General features: G+C 39.6%; 1 long non-coding RNA gene across 1 annotated transcript; it reads left to right on the top strand.

Moving 5' to 3' along the window:
- The first annotated feature begins 384 nt into the window (after positions 1-384).
- LOC133210137 (uncharacterized) lies at positions 385-942 on the top strand. Its single transcript, XR_009724874.1, has 2 exons — positions 385-627; positions 763-942. It is a non-coding gene; the product is annotated as an uncharacterized LOC133210137 (long non-coding RNA).
- The last annotated feature ends 21084 nt before the right edge of the window (positions 943-22026 follow it).

Here is a 22026-nt window from a genome sequence, read left to right as displayed (position 1 = left end):
GCTCTCAGATTTCTTTCCAAGGGGCTGCTCTCTGAACTCTTGTCCCCCAGTTTGTACAATAACCAGGATTATCCTCCCCCAGCTAGAGAATCTTACACTTGCTCTTGTTAAATTTCCTACAGTTGGTGATTGCCCTGTTCTCTAGCCTATCCAAATGTCTCTGCAAGGACCCTTTACCCTCAAAGGAGTCCACAGCAACTCATTTATTATCATTGCTAAACAACATACAGTCAACTCCTGCATCCAGATAATTTATAAAACTGCTGAAAGTTTGGCTGGCTTTAACAATATTCCTGTCAGCCTGTTTCTCCAGCTTGTCTAGGTTCCTCTGATTAGCAATATATTGACTGTACCTCCACATTTGCTGTTGTCTGCAGACTTGCAGAGGGTATACTGCTATTCATGCTATTAAGGCACTAAACACTGTTGGACCTGGTATTCATCCCTGATGGATGTCATTATTAGCAGGCTGCCAGCTGGACTTTGCACCACCCATCACAATTCTTGGAGCCCAGCAGTCCAGTCAGTTTCCCACCCACATTATTGTTCTCGCATCCAGCCTATATCTTACCAATTTGGTGATACTGAGACTATGAAGACTGTGTCAAAGACCTTGTTAAATTCAAGGTATGTGGCATCACCTGCCCTCTTCCTTATCTACAATACCAGCCACCTCATCACAGAAAACAATCAGGTTGATCAGGCATGGTTTGCCCTTGGTAAATCTGTGTTGGTTGTTTTTAGCCACCTTATCCTTCATAGGACCATAAAAGTTTTCTAAGAGGATTTGATCCATCACCTTCCCAGGGGCTGAAGTGAGGCTGGCTGTCCTGTAGTTCCTGGATCATTATCGATGAAAACTGAAGCAAAAAAGGAATTGAGGCTTTTCCCTGTTACCTGTCTGCCCTGCTTTCAGCTGGAATAGAGTTAATTTTCTTCTTCGTAGCTGGTACACTGCTGTGTTTTGGACTTGGTATGAAAATAATGCTGATAATACACTGATGTTTCAGCTGTTGCTAAGTAGTGATTAGCTTAAGCAGTGCAACCTTTCTTGTTGCCTTTTTCTTTTTTTTTTTGTTCACCTGAGGATCTTCTATCCACATTTTCTACAAAATAACCAGACCCTGAATCTCTTTTGTCCCATGTGCTTTTCCCAGAGGAGAAACATCAAGACAGACCATGACCATATAGATGATTTGCTATAGGATACAGTGAGTCCCATCTAAGGATGTCTGGGATTCTCTCACCACAGAGAGGTCCTTAGGTGGGTGAACAATGATCGCAGCAGGATCTCTGCAGCCTGCTTTCCTTAATTCTGTCTTCAACATAAACTAGCATAAACCGGGAGCAATGACCATCAGTGCACTGAACTAACTGGTACATTTGAAAAACAAACCAAAACAAAACAGGGGTTGGAGTTTAACTAGCTGTGGTAGAATTCTATAAAGGTGGTTATTTTTATACTAGTAGCTGTACTGAACATACTCATATACTTCATAAAATCCTGTAGTATCACAAAGAATAAACTTCTGTACATAAAATTTTAACTGCTGTATCAGGTGTAAGTATTCTTTCTGCAAAGTTGTCTTTCAAATAGTAACCTTTTGCTCATAGTTTATTGGGTAATAAATTCCAAGCATTATATTTACAGAGTTATATGCACAGCCAGCATTATGCTTTGCAGTTTCTGTAGTTACGCCTGCATCAGCCATGTGGGGTGATGCAGGATCCATGCCATGCAGTCATAATGACTCACATCCCTATGCCTCAAGGCTGGCCCTACCCAGGATTTGCTTCTTGCATTCACAGCTGCTTGACCTTAGCCCTTACTGTGTTACAATATCAACATCATTGTCTTTATATGATTTTTCAGTTCAATGTGGCTGAAATAATGCAAGCGGTTGTGTTGCAGCCCATTAGGATAGTGATTTTACAGCATGTAATGGAATATCTATGTTTCACAAGCACATGGGAAGTCATATGTGAAAATAGATAGTTCTATAGATAGCTCTACAAGCTGCATGACGGTGAATAGGTAGGTATGAAATTAGCATGGAAATATAGTTCCTTAATGTTAAATACTTTTTTTTTTTTTTTTTAGATCAGACTTTGCTTTAATTAGCAAAAATTACCAGGTCCTTCTAGTTTTCACCTGACTCCAGCTCTCGTTTCATTTTAAATGTAGTTTATGAAATCCTTTTGCAGCTGTTACTAGTGATGATAGTTTTCAAAAGATAAAAACTGCTCAATGTTTAATGTGCTTTCTGATGTCTTTAACCTTACAGGTTGTCAGGTTAGATGTTTAGTCCCTAAAAGGGGGAAAAAGAAAGGGAATATTTGCCTGGCTGTTGTTAAGAGTATATACTAAGACTGTTCTAACGCGGTTTGCATTAAGGCATGATCTGCCATTACCTAACAAATTGCAAAGGTGCTATTAGCTATTACTTTCACATTATTACTAGAGCATGAATCTTTGAAAAATATTATTAGTTTTCAGAAATTGAAACAATGTTCCATTAAATTGCTGCCTTATCCACAGCACAGCTTGAAGACTCAAAAGTCTTCAGAATTTGGTGAAAACAGCAAACTTTTCTCTCTGTAAAAACTTTGGGAAAAGTGGCTGTACATAACCATAGTGATTCTAACAACATATTGATGTAGTTCTGGAATCTGGAAAAGGCTGCAAACCTGCATGAAAGTTGTATCTACTTTCCACCTGGAAGCTATATAAGGCTTGTTTATTTAAGTATATACAAGTATCTCTGATTGTGGAATTAGTGGCCCTAAAGGTTTGCTTATGGTTTTTCCTTCAGCTCTCTTTACAAGTATTTTATTGTAATGTACTTTTAAATGAAGTATTTCTACAGTAATAAGAAACCCACCAGTGCTGACTGACCAGTGTTTTTCTGATAGGAAGGCAGAATGTTGTGTAGCAAGCATTCACTTCAGATCTGTGGGAATCTCTCACGAAGACCTTGCCAAGCAATGGGAACAGATAATTTGGGTTCTGTTTTATTTTTGTTTCCTCACAGAAAGTTGAAATCATCCAAGTACATTGTTGACAGAAAGGGATTTCCAGAAGATGCTTGCCTTTGATCTCCTGCCATACTGTGCTATGGAAGTTATCAAGTATTCTCAGAGCTGCTAGAGCAAAATCTGCCCTCTAAATGCTCTTATCCATCAGAGCTGTGTCCCCTATCTCTAACAGCTGTCACAGTTTTCTCACAGAGTTATCTCCATCTGAAGGGGAGCAGGTGTTATTTCTAGCACTCCTTCACGGCCTGGCATCAGCAGTCTCTCGCTGTCACCACAGGACCATGGCAGTGCTCCAAGCTATGCGTTTCCCACAAAAACCGGATGGTGGGGATGTAGGGATTAATGAGAGGGCCCACACCTCATTTTCTGATATAAAACTATAGCACTCAGGTGCTTTCTTTCACCTACCTCTATTCTTTCACCTCTAGTTATATTAGAGAAGTATGAGAGTTCAAATGACTATCATTCCAAAGACAGTGCATCCCATTTTCACTTGCTTTGGGCGTACACTCTGGTCTCACGAAAATGATGTTCTTAGCTACATGAAAAAAAATGCTTCCTTTTTAACACCTTTTTCAAATACGCCAAACAGATGGATCTCTCCATGTTTCATGACTGTCACCAACTGAAGCATCTTCAGTGTTTGAATTTGACACATGCAAGGGCAATGCTCTCTGCTTTAACACATCTTCCGTATTTTGAAGATATTTAGGATTGTTCTGAGACACTAATTCTCAGCAGCTCTTTTGGCTAAGTTAGCCCTATTGTGTGGTCACTGTAAGATCCAAAAAAATAAAAATCCATTCACTATTATGGAGAACACCATGCTTAAAGGCAGTTATACATCTGTATTTCCTGGTTGTCTCTTAATGAAAAGTGACTGTCAAAAAGGAAGAACTATCTCTATTTCACCTCTCTTACTCATTTGAATAGATCAGAGCACCATCTAGGTTTATGACCCCTTTCTGCTAGAAAGAGCAAAATCACGTACAGGGACCTTATTCTTCTCCAGATAGCTCTAGAGAGCTCCAGGTAACTTAGCTTGCCTGTCTAAAGTTCCTATTTATCTATTTTTGATGATGAACTTTTTCAGGTAAAAGCATAGTTTAGCCTGAAAGAGAAACTTCTAGATGATCTGAAACAATCAATGTTGGACTCGTGAGCCTAGGAAGCTCCGGTTTTTTACTTTTGGATTGTTTCTTTGCATCTGACTTGTGCTCCAGACTGTGGCTTTCTAATTTTGGAGATTCTTAATGAATGAGGGACATTTATCAAAAGACTGAACAATGTAAATAGTACTTTCTATGCCTAATTATTCTCAGCAATCAAGTTTGTTTTTTAAAGATTACAGAGTAAGATTTTTAAAAATGAAAGATGAGTCATAAAATGACCTCAGTTTTCAGTTAATATGATATAGTTAAACTTCCCAAACTATTTTAAAGGAAGCTTACACTGCTTGCCTTCCACACTGAAGTCAATTAGAGCCTTAATGGTAACTTAAATGGTAACATTCAGTACCCTAAATCAGAAAAAAGATTAGTATGGAAGTGACTCATAAATTCAACACATAAATTGGAGAGCCCCTGCAGTGATATACTCTTACATACAAAACCTTAGAAAAAAAGGCAGAATATTTATAAATCATCATTATGATTTTGAGTTGCAGAAAAGAAAAGCACTAAACCTATTTGGAATGCTTATTATTTATTTCTTTTCTTCCAGTGACTCTTCTTCTTCTATTGACTTCATGAACAGCTAAAGGAAACAACTATTTTAGTTGTTGTGCAGAAGATGAATGGCAGCACTATTATCATCTTCTCTTAAGCTGTATTTAAAATGTGAAGTATATTAACAGCCAATTACATAACTCTGAAGATTAAATATAGGCTGGTCTTTGTGGTGTGAGTCTTATTTCCACATTCCAACAACTTTAGGTACAGTCCTTTCTCCATTGAATTGCAGCTTGCTAGCTTATGTTAACCTGCCACATCCTTCTTTGCTCCGGAAACTGTTTCTGCGAATCCCTCTCTCAATTGCCTTTCTCTTCCTCAGTGTCATACGTGGAGTTCAGGCAGTGACCTTTGCATGCTCATCTTCCTGAGCTGGGCATCATTTGTCTGTGAGTTTAGTCCTAAATGACTTGTGAGGTTATCCCAGGAAACATTTGACTAAGCAGTAGATTCAACGCAGCTTCTAAACTATCCTTCAAACCCTTCTCCTAATGTCTACTTGTCTTTGCATAAAATATCCAGGCAGACCACATTTCCACATCAGCCTTTTTGCAAAGAAGCTTGGGATGGTTGAGACTGTACATATATCAACTAGAGATATAGGTTTCTATTTGAAATGCTGTGCATTAGGTTGAGTACTACAATGGCCCACCTAAACAAGTAATCGATATCTGAAGCTTCCTGTAATTGGATGTTCTACTGATAGTAAGGATTAAAAGTGATGATATGCACAATGCAATAAAACATGACGAAAGGTAATGAAATCCTGCACTTTATTTTACTCACTTTCTTTTGCTGTCTTCAACAGGACTAGAAACTCAAGCTGCCCAGTCTACTGTCTGTAGGTTGTGATATCACCCAAACATGATGTGCCTTTCAAAGAGACAGAATACTGCCTCAGCCTTAAAACATGATACTGATTTTAGGGAGAAAACCCATTTTGCAATGGTGCTTTCAAAGCTTATATTGAAGAATGCAACAGTTACATAGAAGTGATTAATGGGGGAGCAAGTCATGAGGCAGCTCATTTCAAATTAGTTTCTTTTATAGCTTGCAGTACTCTCATCAACTTGTAATCTTCCTTCTAATGTCAATGTATTTGGGGGAAGAAGGTGGGGAAGTGAAACTGAACTTTCTAATCTGATGTATATTAAAGTAATAGCCCATTCTGGGAATGAACACATTCCAGACCAGAGGGGCTCAAACAGTTTTTTGTTTTTCCCAGAAAGCTCATATCTTCTCAGCCCTTTAATCCATTCCTCCTTTCCTGTATACTATTCGTTTAAATCAATGGGGGGGGGGGGGGGGGAATGATTCATTTGTTTATTTTTTTCTTTGTATTATCTGAAAAGGGTGGCTCTTAAGAGAGAAATTGCTCCTTTAGATATCAGAGTGTTGAAATGATTTAATTTCAGCTCTCATAGTTAAGGATGTACAGTTCAAAATTTGAGGGTTAGTGGCATTCTAGAAAAACTCAATACAGATCAACTCGTGTCCAATTATTTACTTATTCCTATCCTACAGAAGAACACCTGGGTTACAAAACAGAAATAGTTGTAGAGGTTCCTTGCATATCCCAACACATGTTAAGAGATAAGCTAAAAAGAAAGAGGTTCTGATCTCAGTCATGGCAGTGCTAAAGATGGATTTACAAGGATTTAATCCCATCACCATTTTTTAGCCCTTGATCATCTGAGTTCCTATAATGGAGAGAAGCTGTACAATGCCAGCCTTAGCCCTACAGTGTGACCTCATCCAAACTTTAGCACACTCCCATCAATCTCTAAAGGGGATATAAGGAAAACGAGTACCCCTGGAAACCGCAGTTCTCTTTAGTTAGTGATTCATTTGAGCCTTCAATGGACAAACCCCAAAAGAATTACCAGATAACAAAAGTAACAAGTAACACTGGACAAGATCTCTTTCTAGAAGACGTCGTTGCACTTCTCTCTTTTCCTGGACTATCTGTGGTGTTAAAATCTTGTTTTAAGAAAACCAGTTCTCTCGGGACTAAAAATCTGAATATAGCTTATATGCTAGAACTTGGAAAATTTTACCCACCCCATGTGAATTTTCAGTGACATCTAATAGATTAATGTATTTTATGTCTGTATATATATATGAATATTATGTACACACATATGGCAATATCTAATTAATGTGAAGAAAAAATCCTCTTTAGAAAAGATGTTAAGCCATAGAAAGGTGCGATATATATATCAAGAGCCAAGTTAGAAAGGACTTTGCCATTTAAATTGCCAAGTTAAATACGGCACAATTGAAGCAAACCTGTCCCTCCAGGCGTTCATAAGCCTGTGCTTGGGAGCTCTTGGAGGCTAACTTAGCACCAATTGTGTCTTATTTAACTTGGCCATTTAAAAGGCTAACCTTTTAGTAACTTGGCTCACACTGACCATATCACACCTTTACATGACTGACCTTCCCCTCTCGACTTTCCCTCGTTTGGTGCATGCAAAATGTTTTTGAGCAGATCTGATTTACGTTGTTTTGGCAAATTAACATGAAAGACAAAAACAAAATCTCTGAAAGACAGGTCTGCGAACATAAAATATAATTGGATGGAAATAGACCTGTTCACATTCTTTTTGCCTTAGCTCAGTGTTCGAGTGTTAAGTGCTAGCTGCCTGTTTTTTCTGACCGTCTGTGCCACCCTACAAGGAGCTCTCTTCAAAGCCCCATATTTGAACCTCCTGTGCTCTTGTGCAGGGCTCATACACCACACTAGAAGCAATTTTCCCCTCCTCTGTGAGAGGATCTGGGTTGGGTGTAATTAAAATGGGAAATAAAGAGGGCAGCTGGTGCATTACTGAAGACTTCTGCTGTCATATGTCAGGTCATGCTTGTGCTAGGGCCAGATGATAGTTAAAGGTGCAAGGAGGTTCAGGCCTTGTTTCTGGTAAATACATGCCTGAAAGGGACTAAATTAGGATATAGGTGTCCTGTGGTAAAGTGTCAGTTGTGACTGCCACAATGAAAAATGAAGCATCTAGTAAAGAAAGGAATTTGTTTCAACATCAAAATGATGTTGCCATGTATGGCACAGGAAACTGAACTTCTGATCTCAGATCATGCATAGATTTAAAGACACTCCCAGGTAGACTCCTATCATTTGAGTCAGCAAAATCAGATTAATGACAATGCAATCTGATAGAAACATTGTGTTGCAATCTTTGTAGATTATTAGCTATGATAATTAAATGCTTACAAGTAGTAGTAATAAGAGTAGCATAAAGGCTTGGACTGATTAGATAGAAAGAACACAAAATGACTTCCCTGAGGTGCGTACATCATCAAATACATGGACTCATATCATCTTATGATCTAACATGAAATTCTAGATTATGTAATAAAACCTATTCATTCAAGGTGGTGTGTAGATGGAGCTGTGGGCAGAACGAAGGAAAAGGTGTCATATATGGCCCCCAGGAACACTGGGGTGGATAAGGATGGATTTAGTGGTGGGACGAGAAGGGAATGAATGTGTCATCCATCTTCTTAGCATTAGTGAGTGTGTAACACACACAGTGTGCAGCACCCATTATGCTGTTCTGCCAGCACATAGCCCTCCAATAACAAAATTTGCACATGGATGAGTGGAAAAAGAAACGTACAATAAGATTTGCTAGCTGGGAGATACAATTTAGAATAAATTGAAGTGATGCTTCATATTCCTGTCTTCGCCAAGCCTCTCATATTAATTTAGGCCTTGATTACATGTGACTTGTCCTGCTGTGAAATGAGAGATGGGCCTAAGGTCTCAAGGGTTATCATTGCTTCTTAACCATGTTGTGTGGAATTTGTGATAAAATTTTATTTCTTTTTTTCCATCTAAATGGTTTATAATGACTAGTTACAGTTCAAGGCATTATTAAAATTAATGAATAATATAATAGGAAAAACACTTAATAATACTCTTGTACTAATTGATATCTATCTCCTCTTATCCTCTTCTGTTTCCTTCCTTGAAATCAGGTAAAGCATTTGTCGGCTAACAAGTTATAAGAGCATAGGACTGGTAGTGACTATCTCTTGATTAATGCTTGCCTTGCATTGTAAAAAGAGGTGTTTTGCGGAGCTCTTTCAAAACATAAACCTGAAATGTCATTATGCTTTGTTACACATATCATACATCACAGGCAGTAAGCAGAAGAGATGAGAAAACTACTAATGGTGTACCTGTAATTAATAAAGGAAATTTATTTAATCAAACACTGGACTACAAGGTAGGCTAAAAAGTACAGCAGTTCCTTCCAATCTTACCTGGGGAGGAAAAAGAAATATTCCTCCTGTCACCAAACCTTTCAACATGAGCTACCGAAGAGATGAATAAGATCAATACAACCAGGAATTAACAAGGTACAGTTCTACACCAGGTTTCTAGCTATTACCAATCTCCACTGATAAGCAGGTACATGGAAAAAAAGTTGCAGAAGAAATAGTTTATACAACTGTTATTAGATCAGTTGAAGATGAATTGCTGAGAATCATAGAAAATATTGCACTTGCACTAAGTAGAATCTACAAACCTTGTAACTGGTCAGATAAGGATGTCTACTATCAAACTTGTATGCACAAGCCTGGACTTGTGTCTCTGGTGAGTGGGAAGAAATAGGAATCCCATTATTCCCAGCTTCAAGATGCTTATAACAGACCAGATAAACTATGTTTTGATAGTTGTCATTTTTCTCCCTTGATTAAAAAAGGAAGCCTAAGGAAAATAGGCTAAATATCGACCGTTAAAGTTAGAAGAGGGAAATCTCAGTCTAAGTAAGCAGGTTGTACCTTTGCCTTGTGCCAGGGTACTGGAACATATTAATAAAACAAAAAAATACAACTACAGAGAAAATTCAGAAAACTGGAAAATATAAACAGAAATATTAATGGAAGTAAACAGATTCTACATTCTAATTTTCTCTCAGATCATAACAACTTTAGTCATCATCATCTTCTCTCTTCCATAGAGTCCTTTCTGTGAGTCACACCCTGTAATCCAAATAAACAAGGGCATAATTATGTACAAATTAGTTTTGAAAGAAGTAATGTCTGAAACTTTCCTCATCAGTTTAGTAAAGCTACCTAAGTTATAAATGAGCTCTGGCTGGGTCTGTTTTTCTGTAAAAATGCAAATAAGGATAGAGGCTGGAGACATCCTTTATTAGAATTATTTACCAAAGCTGAGCAGTTAGAAGTGTGACCCTGGAGTCTTAAGAGACTGACAGCCTAAACACCAAACAGGTTTGAAACAGTCCTTATTGTGGGATGGAACGAAAGAACATTTACAGCAGTGGAAAAGTGACACTAAAACCAACAAACTAAAGTACAAGAAGGAATACAGGATGTGCAGTTTTGTGAAAAATACACTGAATTTTGTGCAAATGTGCTCTTTCTTTTCAAGACTGCCCAAGAATTAGTTCACTTTTTAACACCAAACACTGCTTTCTGCCTTTGAAGAGCTGCAGCCTGTGAAGCTGGTTATAGAATCATAGAATAGTTAGGGTTGGAAAGGACCTTAAGATCATCAAATTCCAACCCCCCTGCCATAGGCAGGGACACCTCAAACTAAACCATGTCACCGAAGGCTCTTTCCAACCTAGCCTTGAATACTGCCAGGGATGTGGCATTCACAACTTCCCTGGGCAACCTATTCCAGTGCCTCACCACCCTAACAGTAAGGAATTTCTTCATTATATCCAGTCTAAACTTCCCCTGTTTAAGTTTGAACCCATTACCCCTCATCCTATCACTACAGTCCCTAATGAATAGTCCATCCCCAGCATTCCCATAGGCCCCCTTCAGACACTGGAAGGCTGCTATGAGGTCTCCACGCAGCCTTCTCTTCTCCAGGATGAACAGCCCCAACTTTCTCAGCCTAGAAAGGTTTGCACAACTCTCTGCGACATGAGAAAAGAATGATGAGAAGGCTGGATGGCCACATGCTGTGAGGACATAGAGCAAGTGCAGAGAACGGGGGAGGTATCCCTTGTCTGGATAGGACCTGCTTTTATAATAAATAATAGTTTTGACTCTCATGTTACAGAACATCTCACCTGTGAGCTAAATGGAAGAGGATTCAGCAGCTCTGGCTGTGTGGTGGGACAGGGGGAGTGTCTTTGCCACTGGGCAAAGCTGGCAAAAGGTTTTTCCTTCCATCCTGCTATATGCGTGTCAGCCACTGAGCTGCCGTTTTAACGACTGAGTGTAAGTCAGAAACCTGGGCTTCAGGTTTGAATTAGAAGTGTTTAAGTGCACAGACAGGTATTTAGGACTTGTCCACTTCATTTTGGAGGCAAAAAATGTTAACAGTGTAAGCGTGAGCTGTGACATGCCAGGTATAAGGCTCTGAAAATTGGACCGGCACCAACTTACTTAATACTATATAGTCAGGCTGTGGTCCTGTTTCCAGTTAAGGCCAAGGAAGTAGTGTCTCCTCCAAGAATCATAGAAGTATAGAGTCATAGAATTCCAGGTTGGAAGGGATCTCAAGGGTAAGAATGAGAAGGACCTTTCCCTGTGTATGGTATGTAGACACTTTGCAGGACTCTTGGCTGTGTAGTGTGAGCATCCCGCAGGCTCTGCGAACAAGTAGGACGACATTTTGTGATAAAGGGCATTTTTGTCTGAATCAACCAATGGGCCAAAGCAGATGACCAAGGACATATCCAGGAGGCTAGTAACACACTGAATATTTGTTTCCTCTTGGTCTCTGGGTTGTTGTTTTCACTGAGTTGGGTGAAAGACTCTTTAACAGAAGCACGTGTAGCTTGACAGCATGCCATCACTGTAGCCTGTATTTATGTTGTTTAGAGCTAAAAATTAAACCTATTAAGGTCTGGTTTTGTACTTCACCTTGGTATCTCAGTATCTCTGATGTCAGTATTCTAGAACAAGATATGCAAAGAAGCAATAACTTTTTCACACTTTTGTAGTAGATAATATTTATGGTCTTCTTTTCATTTGAACACACGGTGCTGACATGTGCTGCTGTGTGATGAAACCATGTGATCACAGTGACAGATTATGCAAAATGAAACTCTGGATCTCAGCTCTCTTGCTTCCATCATGTGTCATTAAGTGCTGATATTTTCACATTTCTGTGTAAATATGTCATATGATTTCAAAAGTTTAGCTTCAGGACACAGAGCTAAAAATAAGAGACAAGACAAAATAATCAAGATAATTTAGGCTAGTTGGGAGGAAAGAAGAACAAATACAGTAGGATGGTAACTTTTTTTTCTTTTTCTTTTCAATTGAAATAGTAATTGAAAGATCTGAGACGACCTCTGAGCTTAAGTCAACTGTTCCCTGGGTATTTTAAGACTACTGAATTAATTTAGTTTGATGGCATAGGATTGGGCATGGAATTCACACCACTATTTCTGCAGCCAAAACTTCCTGTTGTGAAAAGAAAGCAAGCTTTTATTACAGTGCTTCAAGAGATTGAGTACTCACTATCATCCAGGCCAGTACTTCAAGAGACTGATTAAAATCAATATAAACTACAATAAAGAATTTCAGTTGTCTGCGTTAAGATCTGAAAGCAGTCTAAAATCTGAATTCACAAATTCCAGTCATCTATGAAGAACCTTTCTCCACACAAAAGCAAGATCTGCCTCCATGGGCTCAATATCTGAGGAAAGAGAGAATCAGTTTGTGCAGGCTACTACTTAATAAGAGCACAGTAAGACGGTGTTGAAATATTTTGCTTGTTTAGGCTGCTTTCTAAGTGTTGCCCAAAGAATAGATAGATTATATTTGCTGCAATTACAGTACACCACCACTTATGACACAGTGGCGGCAGAGGACAATACTGTTTGGCTATTTTGACAAGCTGATTCCTGTGGAAGCTCAGTTGTGGCATAAATTCAGTGTAACAGTGCATTACATGAAACTGTTTAATGCAATTACACTTTTTCTGACTCAAACCAACCAATCAAATCAATGAAGGCTGAGAAGATAGGGCCTGTACTGCAGCCAGGAAAACTAAAGCCTGCTTGAAAGTTACAGAGCAAACCTGACTGAATATCAGGCAAATCTTTGTATATTTAGTAGGGTACAGATTGAAAGGGAAAATACATTTTTTTTTCCTTTTGATTCTTTGCAGGTTAGAGGTTTTTCCATTGCTCACTTGCTAATCCAAAGTGCATATCTTTTAGCTGAACTCCTGTCTCCTATCTCCTGAAACTTATCTGATAAGAAGAGCCATTTTTATCTTTCAAAGATAAAAAGAACTTGAAGTTGTAAAGATGAGATTCGCTGGTAAAAGTGTATGGCACACCCTATTTGTTTCATCAGGTAGTTAAAAACAGAAAGAGCATTAAACTCTGTGTCCTTATAGAAAATCTTGGGGCTGTTACATAAATAGTTTTGTTCTCTAACTTTTAAAGGTACATTTGCAGAAAGAAAAGCAGGAATATTGAAAACTGTTCCTTCTTTGTCAATTTTTGATGTCAATAAGAAAGGTACCACAAACTCTTTTTCTCCAAAACCTGTTCCTACTAATTCTGACCCCCCTTTCCAGTTTTGTTTCAGAGCACTTCTCGGTTGGATTACAGTACTGCAGTCTACATTTGTGTTCATCCTTGTGCTACATTTGTGTTCATCCTTGTGCTATACCCACTTCTGTTTCTACATGCTCAGGCTCTTGCCGCAGTCAATAATCACTGTAATTGCAGTTTTTACCCACCCTTTTTCTGTTATCTCTCCACCTCATTTCTTTCCTTTCCTTGTAGCGTCCTCTATGCATATCGTTACTCATGCATTTACATGTGTATTCCTGGAATAGTTAAAGCCTTTTTTTTGACAGCTCTCTGCTACTGATCTAGCCAAGCTGCCTGTAGTAGGACACAGGAGCTCTCCTGTAAGAAGCCAGCCTTCATGTCTCTGGCTGTGTCTAGACTTACCATCTGTTGTTGCAATGCAATACGTGGCATTATCTACAAAAGACTGATAAAGGGCTGGCATGTACATTGGTGACTTTTTGGATACAGGGTTTACCTCCTGCAGAAATCAGAGCAAGTGCTGCCTGTGACAGGACTAGCATATGCCTAGGTAACATCTCAGCCTGAGGCAGAGGTACCTCTACACAAACAGAAGGAAGATTGCCTTGTTATATATATACTCCTAAAGGAAAGAGGACTAGGACCTGATTCATGCCCATACTGCTGGGGAACTGACCTCAGCTGTTACCAATAGCTAGGGCAGAATCAAATATCAGCATGTGCTCATACTTGCTTCCTGGCCACCCTGTAATTTAACAGCATACTCTTGTGCACATGGTAACGTTCACCAACAAACTGCAGCATGTAAGAGGTGAAGTGTCAGAGCAGACACTGCTTGTTGCTGACATGCACCCCTCTGGGATGCTGTTGTGCTGATTACTTTTGGTCTGTGTGACCCTCTCCTTCAACACACTACTTGAGCTGTGCTCATGGTTACCTTCCTTATGGCTTAAGAACTCCTGTGGGCAGCCCCAGGGGCAGGGCATGGTGTCTGTTCTGTCTCTTAAGCATCTTGCAGTCTTGAGGTACACCGTTGATGTCAAAGTGTTCTTCTTAGGGGCTAAACCACATACACCCATACTAAATTTTGTGATGAAAGTGAAAATTCACATATTTTGCTAGCTCCTTTCAGCTACTTTGATGGGGAGTCTGGAAGCAGTACTCTACTGTTTGGTGCTCTGTGTGTGCCCTAGTGTCTATAAACTAATCTCTGTGCTCTTGGATTATTTTTATTTCACCCTTCAACTGAAAAACAGGAATCTAAGCACCTGTGTTACCTCCAGGGAAAGTCATTACGCTGTTTGAAGGACAGGACTTCTGTTTTTGAGAACAACCAGTCCCTCAAAGATGTGTCACAGTGAAAGCCAGTCAAGAGCAGAGCTGCAAGGACAGCTTGGCATACAGGCTGTGTACTAAGGATGCTGAGATATGCTGAGCACAAGTTAACAGACAGAATTAAGTGGTTGAGCTTTCTTTAGGGAATTGGGAAATGTGATTTAAATCTCTTTAGGTAGAAGAAGGAATTGAACTCTATCCTCCCAGCAGCAAGGGTGATTTGGCTAATGTATACTGAGAGGGAGAGGACAAGGGAGTAGAAAATGGGTCATCAACAACAGCTGCATATAAAAACCTACTTGAGTAGGTTTTCTCAGAGCAGGACTGCTAGGCTAAGCCATGAAAAGAAGCTGGTCGGGGAGCTCCTTGTATCTAGGGCCTGGCTCGGCTTTGGGATAAACTTGTTTCTGACGTGAATGGTGTTACAAGGCATTTTCAGAGTCTGCATGCGTGTGTCACTTAAGCTATCTGAAGAACTCCTGGGCAAAACTGTAAGGTGTCTCTGGAGTTCAGGCGTCTTTGCTTAATAGTTTAGCATTAAGTACAAGAAACAGTTTTTTTGCATTTGCAAAGGTGTTTATGTATCTGACTGAGTAGCCTTGCAGCACTAATCCTCCTCCTCCTACCCTGTCAAGATGTCCTTTCTTATCATGTAGGAAATGCAGAAGTGACTCTGTATTACTGTATACACTTGAGACACAGGCTTTTGAAAAGTGTGCCTAAAGGCAGCACACCACCTCTGAACCTGGTCCTGTAGTTCTCTGCAGTTAAACAAAAATAACTCATACAATGCAATTAGCCTTCATAGCATAGAAAAAAGTAGAAATTCTCCTTTGAAAACTTAATCCCAGTCATTGCTTTTATTCTGTTTCATAGTCATTAGTTTATTAACAATTAAAATATATCATGTTCAAAGTAGATTATAAATGGTACCAAGATCAAATTGTTAATGAAAACAAAAGGAACATTACACTAAAGATATAGTATTCTTTTGGGATAAATATGCTCAGTTTTTCTAGGAGTGGAGGCTCATTTCCACAGAAGTAGAAATTACTCCAACTGAAGAAAGATAAATAACTTTATCTATTTCGTTAAAGCTTAATCTATCATTAACAGCATGAGTCAGAGCTACCATAGGTCTACAAGGAAACAATAGGGGAAAATACATGGTCTTTACCCTGAATTCTCTGGTCTCACTAAAGCCAAACAGTTTTGAGTGTTTGAAATAAAAAATGGGTTTGGGCATCTTATACCAGTAAATAAGCCAAGGGGAGGGCACTGGCTTGAGGACTGTCTCATGACTGTTTGCACCCTTGCTGGAACAGCTTCAGCTCTTGTGACCTGACGGTCCTGACTGGTGACAGGCTAGGGCTGATGGAGGGGACTGTTTTCAGAAGGGAGACTGAAATGCATCCTTCCTGCTTGTGGGAAAAGAGATCCGAGTGTTGTGCATGTGAGATGGGCAATACCACTTGGCTCCGGGGTTAGAGACTGCCCCCTGTTTAATTTTATTAGTAAAGGTATAGCCTAAACTTGCATCTCTGCTGCCAAGTGTAGCTTGGACTTGTGCCTGAGACAAGCCTATTCTCCTGTCCTCACAAGTCTGAGTGGCGGCTTGTGGTCTGGCTCTAGTCTGGAGGGAATCAAGTGGGAAAACTAAGCACAGAGAGTGGACTAGCTCATCCTCTTGCTCTGCCCTCATGGGTGGTAGGAGCACAACTGGTACAGTGCAGCAGTTGGCTGAAATACGGGGGTGAAACAGTGCTCTGTGCTCACCGCTGCTTGACCTCAGTTTCCTCTCCCAGCCATCCTTGACTCCTCACCACTCAAATCATGCAGCCGAAGCTCCTATGCCTTTAGTAACATCACAGTGTTTCTAAGTAGGTGCCTGCAAAGACCTCGAGGAGGATTTGTTATCTCGAGAGTGAATGAATTGCAGTGACTAATTTGATCATATTCCAGTGATGTTCCAAAACCCATAAGTGATTCTGGTGATGTAAAGATCCCCCAGCTGGTTCACGTTTTCTGACTGTGGGAAGTTTTTATTTTATGTACCAAATCACTTCACAGATTGGGTGAAGTGATACAGAATAGAAAGAAAGTAATCAATGTGATGAGCAGTCCCCTCTGAGGACAGCTAACTGTGTCTTCATAAAATAATTTTCTCCCATCCCCCCTCTCACTACATTGTTCATTTCAGTGTTCTGTCCTTCCACTCAGATGTTATTTTCTTTTCAATAGGCAAAATAATTGAAAGTAGCTTGTGTTTTTCCTTGGGTTTAATGAGTAGTGGAAATGACTGCACAAACAGACAAAGAACCTCAGTTAGCTTGGCAGTGACAGAAGCAGGTCAAGGAAAGGGTGAAAGAGACATAGGCACATATTTCTGCAGCTTCCAGCAAATAACTATTGAAGGACTTTCTGAGCCAAAACTTGCACCTTGAGCATCATATTAAATTGCCAGCAATTAATTAGTCCATAAAATAGTCTTTTTCCCATCTCTTCCTTAAACCCACTTTTTAGATATTTTGCATTAAATTCATATTTATTTATTTATTTATTTTTAACTATTTTTTAATCATTATTGGATATCTTAAACCTTAAATATGTCGTTATCTGTGTAAGCTGCGTATTTTGTTCTGATTCCTCAGTAGGTGTACTTTTATAGAAAATTGGTCCATATCAGCTACGGGTTATTTTTTGAATTCCGGGTATATTTTTAAAGAAAATGCCTTGCATGTAAAGAATTTGTGTTCTACATACAGCAGATTTACTACTGACATTAGAAACACATCACCAGCACAACCTGTAACCCTGACATTTTCATTAATCCCTTGCAATTAATTCCACTTGTGGGGAATTAATTGTACCACCAAATTATTTAAACAGGGCCTTACCAGCTCAACATGACCTCCTTACATCTATTTTGAATTCAGATGGGGGAAAATGGCTTTTAAAACCTGTGATGAAATCTCCCAAATGAGTAATGCATAAAGGCAGTGCAGAAGAAGGAGACAGAAGGTCTGTAGTCATATTTAAAAGAATGTATCAGATTACCTTAATGATATCTGGTCAGTATATCTAATCATTATATCTGAAGCAATTAAATTACATCCATAAAATATGAAGCAATGTTAGATTTGTGTGAGGTGGAAACACTAGGTTTGTAATTGCTAATACTTCTCATGGTCAGGAACAATTGCAGTGAATGAGAAACTGAGCTTTGTGTGCTCTAAGGGAAACCAACTAGATTCTGTTTGTTTGGAACAAAAATTATTCCTTTTCATAACAATATCTAAACTATGTAGTAACAGGGGATATACCACTTAAAGACCTTATCAACTCCCTGTTGCAGTAAATAAGAGTTTTCTTCAGCGCTATTTCTTTCTTTTTTTTTTTTTTAAGTAAATACAGTGACTGCAAAAAATTTAGCAACTGATGTGTTATTAGAAAGTTGAAAGTCCAATTCTGATGGCTGAATCCCTGAATAATTAAAGTCCAAAAGATTAAAATCTTCATTTCAGGTTAATATTTCTAAAGTCTCATATTTTCTTGAAACCTTATCTGAAGGAGGAGGCTGATTTATGATCTTTCAAGTCTTACTGGCAATTGATTCATTCATTAAGTCCATTATGAGCAAGCAGAGATATCACTAATACATTTTTATATGTGCTTTGTTTACATAGACATTGTTTGGAATGTCCTCACTGAATATTGTTCCAAGCCCTTTCAAAGTCCCATATAATTCTGGGTAGAGATGCAGGGCAGGGAGAAATTTGTTAAGGAGGCATACTTTTGGCTAGTTCAAAGAGGCAGCTGGAAGGGCTGCTTTTTTTGTTTTTTAATTTTTTTTTATTTTTCTAAATTCTGAGATATTTTACAATATCTTGCAAAGGTTTTCCTATGGACTTGCAAGTATCTCATGCAGAGTCCTGGCCATTCATCTGACTGAGGAGGAATTTGGATAGATCAGGGTAAATCCCGCATGTAAGGATGAATTGCACAGAAGTTACAGGGAGGTTTAGCCTGCCTAAAAAAGCGTCTGGTGCCATTTTAGATGCTGTAGGGCTATGGTAGGTGTAGCCAGGAGACAGGACCTACAGAATACCTGTGACTTCCTAGACTGGCAGCAGAAAACCAGGCAGAACATCCCAGGGCATATCGTATCACACTAGATTCCTAAGTTCAGGCAACCAAATTTCACACTGAATTGTGCATGATCTCTTTGTCTCCTTTCAGAATTCCTCCCACCCTAAACCAGGTGTCTGAGGGGTGTGATGGCTTGCTCTCCAGAGGCATCTGTCTCTTCCTACTGGCAGTGCTGACTTCTTGTTTTCAGGGAAGGATGAAGATCGATGCTGAAATTTTGTTTGTAGATGGCTAAATTTAATGGAAATTAAATGGAGACAGCAATATCGTTCCACAGCAGATATCTATTCATGAAAACATATAAGTACACCTTCAGGGCTTTCAATTATCCACCTTCTGCAATTCCAGTTTGAAGACTCACAAATATTCTGGCAAGTAACAGTTATTTTTACATTTGATATTTTAAGGTTAGTGCTCAGTTTAACTGCGATGTTAGTGCTTCTGGAGCAGAATGTATATTCTTTGGGAAACAGAAGCAGAGATTTGTTCCTACTTTCCTTCAGACCTGGGTAGGAAAATCCAGCCAGGTTTGCTGGGTTGTCATTTGCTTGTGGTACTATGATGCTACATTTGCTTTCTTTCTGGACATAAGCAAACAATACAATTAATATGCGGAAGGAAGGAGCGTTCTTCTTAAATACCAAACAGCGGAGGTCTGTGCATTGGGAGATAGGGAGTACTGATTGTTGTTTTAGATTTGCATCAAGCATGCAGTATGTTAATTGATTGGACCACAAAACAGTAAGTTCACTTTTCCTTTCTGAGGCTGACAAAAATAATACTGATTGGCAGAGATTACCATAGTGGTTTTTGAGCATCATAACCTAATTAGTTTGAAACAAGAAACTCATTAAATGTAAACTGGAAATCAATTTGCTTGTTAATTCTATTCAAATTGCACTCTTTTCTAACTAACACAGCACACTATATGACAGAACCAGTTCTTCTACGTGTCTTTTGGCCAGCTGAGAAATTAGCTATATGTTCATAAGAGATTAGAATCATAATGCAGAATTTTTTTTTTGTTTGGTTTTCTTTATCTAAGTTATAAAGACCTATCATCCTGGTCAAAGGAAACATAGTGGGTGTTCAGAGACTTTATGCAGAAAAATAAATTAAGACAAAAAGAGGTATTTATTTTCAACTAGTGTTTGGGTTTTTATTTTTTCTTTCTTTTTTTTTTTTTTTTCTCTCTGAGAGTAAAAAAGTGAAATATTTGGTGTAAATGTGTCCACATAAATCTACTTTATAGAGACAGAAAATTCCAGAGGAGAACTCATCCTGTAACAGGAGTCTGAGACACTGAGCATGATTAATTCCATGGTGGTGCATCTCTTTCTCCTTGCTGAGTAGGAAACATGTATTTATACCCAGATTTATAGCTACAGACTTAGATTTGGCAAGTATGATTGTCACATCGGTGCAGCTCTTACACTGCAGAACTTGGGGAGTTAGGAGTTAATGGCTGTCATTTAAAATTTTAGGGTATGACTATCCTTAGACATACTTCAGATCATTTTGCCTGCAATGGCTTGAGAATCGAGAGTGCAGCAGAGTTAAGAGTCAGGGACTACCCAAGCTCCCTGGACATGAATTGTTGTCTAAAAGTAAACTAGATATGTTAACCTAGCACCAGCTAAGGAATCTGTATAATTTCTTAGGTTGCACCAGTAAATTCATGATTACCAGTTTGTGTAAGAGTTAATTACATTTGGTATCTGTTCACCTGATCATGATGCTTAAACAGCAGTGGAGACTAGGTGATACTGCCTTTTTTCAGATGATCTTCGTTCTGAAGGACATGAGAGGAGATGACATTGAGCAGGTTAAACAAGCTGATCTTGGCAAGCCAGGGGTTTTTGTTTGATAACTGCAAGACAACTGCAACTGCAAGGCTGAAGGCTACCAGTCTCCCTCAACTGAGAGCCCATATGTCAGGACTGGTATGGCTAACACCTAAAGAAACAAAAAACATCTTTTTGGAGGCCTCTGAGGAGAGGGCACAGGTTCTCCAGAAGTCCCTTATGTTGCAATGAGATAACCCACTCACTTCAGCTTCACCAGTGATGGATGGACATTGATGCTGCCCAGACTTCTACAGCTGGAGACTTAACAACTGTCATGTCAACATAAGCCCGTGTCTGGCAACATCAAGCTGTGTTTTTCTGTTTTAGGTTTGATGTGCTCTAGACACATGTTGGTTAAGACCTTTGAGGTGGCTTTGCTTCACATAAAGCTTGGGATATATGACCCTTGTTAGACGTAATTGTAATGGCTGTAGCAGCTGCAACCTCAGTCATAGAATCATAGAATAATAGAATTGTTAGGGTTGGAAAGGACCTTAAGATCATCAAGTTCCAATCCCCCTCCCATGGGCAGGGACACCTCACTCTAAACCATATCACCCAAGGCCTTGTCCAACCTGGCCTTGAACACAGCCAGGGATGGAGCATTCACAACCTCCTTGGGCAACCTATTCCAGTGCCTCACCACCCTAACAGGAAAGAATTTCCTCCTTATATCCAATCTAAACTTCCCCTGTTTAAGTTTGAACCCATTACCCCTTGTCCTATCACTACAGTCCCTAATGAAGAGTCCATCCCCAGCATCCCTATATGCCCCCTTCAGATACTGGAAGGCTGCTATGAGGTCTCCACGCAGCCTTCTCTTCTCCAGGCTGAACAGCCCCAACTTTCTCAGCCGATCTTCATATGGGAGGTGCTCCAGTCCCCTGATCATTCTCGTGGCCCTCCTCTGGACTTGTTCCAACAGGTCCATGTCCTTTTTATGTTGAGGACACCAGAATTGCACACAATACTCCAGGTGAGGTCTCACGAGAGCAGAATAAAGGGGCAGGATCACCTCCTTTGACCTGCTGGTCACACTTCTTTTGATGCAGCCCAGGATACGATTGGCTTTCTGGGCTGCAAGCACACACTGCTGGCTCATGTTCAGTTTCTCATCGACCAGCACCCCCAAGTCCTTCTCCGCAGCGCTGCTCTGAATCTCTTCTCTGCCCAGCCTGTAGCTGTGCCTGGGATTGCTCCGACCCAGGTGTAGGACCTTGAACTTGGCATGGTTAAACTTCATGAGGCTGGCATCAGCCCACCTCACAAGCGTGTCAAGGTCCCTCTGGATGGCATTCCTTCCCTCCAGCATATCAACCGAACCACACAGCTTGGTGTCATCAGCAAACTTGCTGAGGGTGCACTCAATCCCACTGTCCGTGTCAGTGACGAAGATGTTAAACAAGACCG

The sequence above is a fragment of the Neopsephotus bourkii genome, unplaced genomic scaffold (genome assembly GCF_033783945.1).
Source record: "Neopsephotus bourkii isolate Nb327-2 ecotype Australia unplaced genomic scaffold, CSIRO-AGI_Nbou_v1 NB_398, whole genome shotgun sequence".
Taxonomy (NCBI): domain Eukaryota; kingdom Metazoa; phylum Chordata; class Aves; order Psittaciformes; family Psittacidae; genus Neopsephotus; species Neopsephotus bourkii.
Note: the sequence above shows the minus strand (reverse complement) of the source record. Positions and strands in the feature narration are given on the sequence as shown.